We start from the raw sequence: 7891 nt of genomic DNA on the forward strand, positions 1-7891 counted from the left end.
CCAAGCAAACCATTAAATAAGATAACTTATTTCAAAAATGAAAAGAATGGGCATAACAACTTTACCTATCGTTTTAACACAATTAAATCAAATGGTAAAATTATTACTATCAAACAGATTTGGATTCCAAAAGGAACCATATGTCCTAACTCTCAAGGACCCAAGCAAGCTTGGGTACCCAAAATAAAAATATGAGGATGTAGACATAGATGTGCCAAGATACCCATGAAACAAATAGATTCATACAAATGGGTGTTCTAGACACATTGAAACTTAAAATATACTTATGAAAAGTAATTTTAAATAATAATAATAATGAAATCAGTAATCCTTGCATCTCATCATTATTTTTGTTTTAGTATTTGATTAAAATATGAATTGCATGCATTGATCAATTTTGTGATATACTTTTGGAAATATAATCAAATCACTTCATTTTATAGGATACTTTACTCACCATTGGATAAAGTTGCTAAATGATTAATCATTATTAAGATTAATTCTATGAATTCTCTATATGCTTGATTGAGAGTTTTTATCCATGGCATTATTGTTTATTGATCATAGATATGATAAGGTGTACTTGGTATGCTTTTGAATATTGCACTATAAATACCAAGATTAAAGAAACCATCTTTGGCATATAATATCAACTCATGCGAGTATGGATTTAATTTCAAAAGACTTTGGCATTGGCTTACTTAGAGTATCTTCTGAAAGGTCAAAGTTTTGCTATGCATGCTAACTAAGGAAACAAACAAAAATCATTTCTAAATCTAAAGATGTTGTTTCCATCTCTAAGTTTTCAAAAGCTTACATTGGATTTGTTCTTGGAAAATAAAACTGAAGTATTTTTCTGTATTTACTAAATCTTGTAAAAGCGTTTCAAATGAAAAAGGTTTCCAAACTGTGAAGATCATGGCACAGTGTTGAAAACCAAAATCCTGATTAAGGTTATACAGAAAATAATATTAAATTCAATTATTTCAGCTCCAAGGACATCATAAGTAAAATAGGGTTAATAGAATTCTTGAAGAAATGAAAAAGACAATTATGTATGATAGTCAACTACTTAAATAATTTTTAAAAGACTATCATCACTGCTTGTCATACATATGATTTCTATTAGATCTATTTTTGATGAAAATTTTGATCTTCTGAAAAATGGAAAATGAACCATTGCATATCTTTCATATTTTTCAGTCGTACATGTTATGCTTGATATGCTCTTATGAAAATAATGCCAAATCTGATAAAGATACTTCTATCCTTGGATATCATTCATCAAGCAATGCATATAGAACATTCATGAAAAATTCTAGTTGTAGAGGTATCAATTCATTTTATTCTTTATGAGACTAATGATTTATTATCAAAATACTAAAAACAAATTATATATGTATATGGTTAATCTTTTACATATAACAATCTGAAAAACTTGTTAATAATTAGAACCAAAATTGGATTTTTCAGATATGCACTTAATGAAGAAAAATTGATAACTACTAAAAGACTAAATCAAGAAAAGATGAAATAGATCTTGATAAGATTTTTGCATGATTAGAAGTAAAGATCACCATTATCATTTGTTTGCTTTATGAGCTTTATATTTTGTCAAATGAATGTGTAGAATGCACTCCTATGTGGTTATTTCATTAAAAAGGAGATCTATGTTAAATAACCACCGTATTTGAAAACACTCATTACAAATATGTTAAAGCAATATATAATTTGGAACAAGCATCAACAGCATGATACAAAAGCTTAAGTAACCTTTTTGATAGAAAGTAATAGTGATGAATCTTTGCATCAAAAAGAAGAATTTGTGATATCTTATTTGCTCAAAGTATGCATTGATGACATCATTTTTGGTTCTACTAATGAAGAGTTATATGAAGATTTTACTTAGCTCATGTAAGGTGAGTTTGAAATATATATGATGAATGAATTAACATCTTCTCTCAAACTCCAAATTAAGACAAACAAGAAAGGGGATCTTCATTGACCAACGTTAGTCCACAAGAAAACTCTTATAGAAGATTGGCATGAAGAAGGTATATCTATGACCCCATCTTGTAGAATTTGAAAAGGATGAGCAAAGTAGATCTATTGTTTAAAGCTGTATTGAAGCATGATAGAATAATTATTTTATCATACAGCTAGTAGACCTGAATGTATGCTTATTATGTGACCTTATGCAAGACTTCAATCCAACTTTAATGAATCATATTTTGAAAGAAACAACCGTTTAAGATAAGTTGATTAGAACCTAGCTAACATGTTTTGTTGATAATTATCTTAAGTAAAATCTAAGCTAAATCGATTTTGAAAATAAGAAATTGATTTGACCTTGATAAATCTCTCTATTGCCTCACATGTTTGTCCTTGAATTATCTTGGTTAATGAAACTATCTCTTTAGTTCAAGTGATATGTGCTTACTTATGTTTAGGCAATCTCTTGAGTAAAGTGACTCAATATTCAACTATTGTCATATCTTATATTGAGTCATCTAGTCAAAAAAATATGTTGGATGAATGTTTTGTATCTTGAAGAAACTAATGACTTTCTTTCAAGAAAGAAAAGGAGTTTGTTAATAATGCAGGATCCTTGAGCAAGAAAATAAGAGATCTCAACTTGAAGGATATCTTCATGTAAGATACAATAAACATTCACATGCAAACAAGAGAGAGGACCTTCTTCAGCCAAAAGTTCATACATAAGAAATCTAGTAGGTATTTGACTGAAGAATGCAGAATGAATTGGTAACTCTAGATGCTTCTCTCATAAATTAATTGAGCAAAGTCAATAACTTAAATCTTATTATGGCATGATTAAAGTCTTTAATTATAAATTTTTGATATCATGTCTATATATATATATTGATTGACTTATACTTTTAGAAATTGTTTCATGGTTTGCCCAAACTAAAATATATCTTTGCCTATGTCATAACCATGAAATACACAAGTTTATGCTTAAAATTTTGATTTAAAATAACTTGTGAGAAATTATGAATCCTTGAGCACAATGAAAATGTTGTTTGCATGATATACATCTATATGATACATAAGATTATTTCTTTATTCTACTCTTTCATGTAAATTACTTGAGAATAACAAAAAGAGAGAGAGATAAAGAAAAGAAAATGGATATTATTCAAGAGATGTAAAATCTAAGCAAAGGCAAATACTTCAATCTTAAGGAAAAGAAAAACAAGCATAATATATTCGGCACATTTGGAAGGGATAAAATTCGTAATTAATTACACTTAAACAAGGAGAGTTTGAAGTGAACTTTATAAATTTTCTATATTGCTCATCATAGGGATGGTGCCAATGGGGAGGCTAGTGGTAGTACCCGGCATTATTTGACCCAACTATTCGGTGTAGGGTATATTAGGGACGGCACAAGAGGGAGGCTAGTGGTAGTACCTCGTGCCCCTTCCAACTCCACCGGATAGGGAGCAAATAGAGTATAGAGCATAAGAAAGTAAAAAAATATGAAAGACAAAATAAATGATAGTATATAAGAAGAATCAAGTCATTTTTTTTTATCACTTGAAAACACACTTTAAGGATGAAATCAATGCAAGATTATATTTAAATAGGGGGAGTTTATTTAAAAAGAATTGATTTTGATCCTTAACATGCTTGTTTTTAGTATTTTTATGCATGACTTAACACATAATATATTTTGCATGTGGCATGATGTTTTGAATTATGAGTTCTCAATATTTTGTAATGCCCCATGCTTGGATAAGTTGATTGAAATAGGTCTTAACTTGGAATATGTCTTAACTTTGCTCACAAGTCTTTGCTTCACCCTTGCCTCAAACTAACTTGTGTTCCAATGCTTGAATGTTTAAAATACTACATAAAGTTTTTTTTTAGTAATATTAAAAAGAAATTTCAGTTTTATCATTCACGATTAACTTTGAAAGTTAAATAGATTTACAAAAAGAAGAAGAGAAGGATATTTCTATTTAGGCAAAATGAATTGATCTTGATCTATCTTTCTACTTGCCTAACTTGGATACATAATATCCTAATACTTGTTAAAATATCCTCCATTTTGTATCAAAACTCAACATTAAATACAAAGATTCTGAAAGTGTTCTAATGTTATTGAAATATGTGTCTTCAATCATAATGATTTAAGATGAGCTACAATGTGGAAGATACATATCTCAAATTATGACTTTGAAAGTCTCTATTGAAAATCTTTTGAATCTGATTTTATATAAAAGCTTAAACTCAATATGATTGCTAAATAAAATCTTAATATAAGAAAAACAGAATTAATTTACTTAAAATCTTGATGCCTTGGTTGATTGCTCCGATACGCATCCGAAACATATCATTACTTATCTTTAGAGTGTACCAATATTGGTCTAAATGATGTGTCTTTCAATGATCTTAATTGCAAACAAATATTTTTAAATATATGATTTTATTTTGATATTAAAAAGATTTATTGTGCTTCATGTATACATTGCTGAAAAACTATAATTAAGAAATTGAGTTCTATAAATATATATACTTCAATGATCATCTATATGTTTTTCTCTCCTACATTATTAAAGACTTCCATCAATATATATATATATATATATATATATATTATTAAGAGAGTGAATGATCTTAAGTCTAGAAACATTTCAGCTCACTCAAATGATTCTTAAAAGAAAGAAAATGTAAATGCTTTTAAAAGAATTTGAGCTTCAAATGAATCATTTTCTGATTAATATTTCAGTACATTTTCTCAAAGATTAAGAGGAAGCATAACTTGTTCTTGAAAGATTAAAAAGAGTGATTGCTATAAATTTTGAATAATTCTAGATCACTCTACATTCTTGATATCATAAAGTTTCAGTTTTATTCACATTTATCATTAAAATCTGAAATTCAACAAAAGAAAAGAATGATTAAAGAAGAATGCATCTTTTGAGGGGGAGCTTTAGATATTCAGTATCTTATCCTATAGTTACTTTAATGCATACCTTGAATTTTATGGATTGATTTTGATGAACCTCCTTATATTGCAAGACTTGCTTTAATTATATAATAAGTTTATACCTTGAGATGAGTTCTATAAAGGTTGTCTTATCTCAAACATTGAGTCTTATGAAAATAAGCTGAAACTTATAGAAAATATATTTTTGAGATTGACCATTTTATTGAACATTATCTTCAAATTTTAAACTTTTAAATGGAATGATCAATTAAAAGGAAAAAAGAAAATTTTTAGGAGGAGAGATCATATGGAGCTCAATCGCACAAATCCATAACTAAAGGAGAAAGAAAGAATATTAAATAGTTGATCTTAAGAGCCTCTAATTTAATGAAAAAGGGGGAGAATAATGTGTTAAATTTTCTTGAGTATCTCTCAGAAAATCTATTTTGGAATTCACTAATGAGATCTAATTGGCTTGCTCTTTAGAACTTCAATTTTGTGCCAATTCATATTTTTTATGTATCAAATTGTGCTTTTTTTTTTTGGGAATAAAAGAAAATCTTTAAAAGAACTCTAAATGATCTTTCAAAGCTTTGCATTTTATGTATGCTCTAAGATATATCATAAATTTCATGAATTCATGTTTTGGTATTTATGCCATAATATTTTTACATCATAAAAGAACTTTGCAATCATACTTAATATATTGCTCTTATACTCTGAAAATTAGTTAAATTGCTCTCATGTTGCTAAAATACTTAATATATTGGGCAAAAGATCTTAAATGAACAAGCTTTCATACTTATTATTGAAGAGAGGTTAGATTTCCATTCGTGTTTTCCTTGAATATCATTTGTGGGACTTCTTGAATTAACTTAAGAAAGATTCCACCTACACTTGATTAGAAAACTATCTGTGGTATCAAATTAGAAAACTTCTTGAAATCACATTCGATGTGTTTTGCTCTGAAATTATCTTAATTGGCTCTGATCTATGCTTCTTAATCTGATTCTAACATTCAAATCAGAGTACAATAAGGGAAAGAAATATTTGAGTATTCTTATCTTTGTGCTTAATGTTTCACTATCTTTTTGATGTTGTCAAAAAGGGAGAGAAATATCTAAGTATATGCTCATAATGCTTTATGTTTTGCATTGAACACCAACTCAGCTTAAATTGAAATATGTTGATTGTGTTAAGCTGATTAAATCTAAAGCATTATCATGAAGTATGTTTTTAAATATATATGTTTTCTACTTCATGCAACTTAGCTATGTATTACTTCTAGAACACAATATATTTTATATTGCATATACTCCAAGTTTTGTCATCATCAAAAAGGGGGAGACTGATGACCCAAAGATTGATTTAAAGATTGATTTTGATGATCACAAAACCTTGAAGTATAAATACTAATGTTTGTGTTGCAAGGAGAAAGATATTTATTTTGCAAGGAACATAGCAAGTTGGAAGAACACAAGAAGGCCTCCAAAGCTCTCAAGAAAAGTTGGAAGAAAGCTACAATTTATTGGCCCAAGTCTCAAGTTCAAAGGATTCAATTTAGAAGAGCAAGTTTTAAGAAAAATTCAAAGGAAAGGCACTCGAGTCGACTCCTACAGTTCCGAGTCGACTCCAAGGAGCAACAGACAGCCGGACAGAAAGATTCATCTCAGAACCTGTCAACGAGTCGACTCCTGAAGAGCGCGAGTCGACTCCGATGTTCACCGAGTCGACTCCAGGGTAGTATGAGTTGACTCCTAGGAGTCACAGGCAGAAAAGTCAGAGAGCAGTTTTTGGGTCTGAGATTCGAGTCGACTCCAGTGGAACGCGAGTCGACTCCGATGGTTGGCAAGTCGACTCCAAAGAAAGTGAGAGTCGACTCTCAGAGGAACACAAGGAAAAAGACAGAAGACCAATTTACTGACTCTGAGATTCGAGTCGACTCCCGCTATATGCGAGTCGACTCCTAGACACCGCAACCCAAAGACAGAAGACGGTATTTTCGTCTCTGAGAGGCGAGTCGACTCCAAGACAGTTCGAGTCGACTCCAAGGCAGCGCGACCCCAAAATACAAAGGATCAGTTTTCGGGCTCTGAGAGCCGAGTCGACTCAAAGAGAATCCGAGTCGACTCGAGGAAGAAAATCAGAAAGTATATCCTCTGAATTCATGGGATGAGCCGACTCCGAAGATGCCAAGTCAGCTCTAGATGTTGGCGAGTCGACTCCGGGTTAAGACGAGTCGACTCCCAGTCGAGGATGCACAATAATTCAAATTTGGAACAGTGGCCGAGTCGTCTCCAGTAAAGCACGAGCCGACTCCTGCAACAGGCGAGTCGACTCCTGATCGCGCGAGTCGACTCCGATCCCAACGGTAATATTGTCAGGAAGTGCAGACTATGTCCAACGGCTCTATTTTTGTCTCTAACGGCTATATTCTTGTTTCCACGCCATCTAAAGCTATAAAAACAAGAAGAGAGCTAGGGGAGAACTCATGGAAGTGGGAAAGAACATTTAGAGAAGAGATCTCAAAGAGATTACAAGAGAAATCTCCCATAAGCACAAAAGGGCCATCCGAAGTGAAATAGAGAGAAGAAGAGCATCCAAGCGAATCCCAAAGCTTCCTCTCCATCCGTGTGCTGCCTCGGTGATCCTCTACTTCGTGCCAAATCAGAAGAGGGTCAAGTAAAGAAGAAGCCGAGCTCCTTCATCTTCAAAACTCGTTTGAGGGCTTCTCTTTACCCTATTTGGTTATATTGTTATATTTGCTTGTTTAAGAAGCTTTGATTTGTTTTTAAACCTTTATTTTAATATCTTGTAACTTGATTCAATCAAGGGATTGAATCAAGGGGTTAAGGTTTGTTGGTGAGCCAAAGGGAAAACCAACGGTAATAGGTTTGTTGGTGAGCCTAGGTTGAAACCAACGGTGTAAGGGTTCGA

Source organism: Phoenix dactylifera, chromosome 11, assembly GCF_009389715.1.
Source record: "Phoenix dactylifera cultivar Barhee BC4 chromosome 11, palm_55x_up_171113_PBpolish2nd_filt_p, whole genome shotgun sequence".
NCBI classification, from domain to species: domain Eukaryota; kingdom Viridiplantae; phylum Streptophyta; class Magnoliopsida; order Arecales; family Arecaceae; genus Phoenix; species Phoenix dactylifera.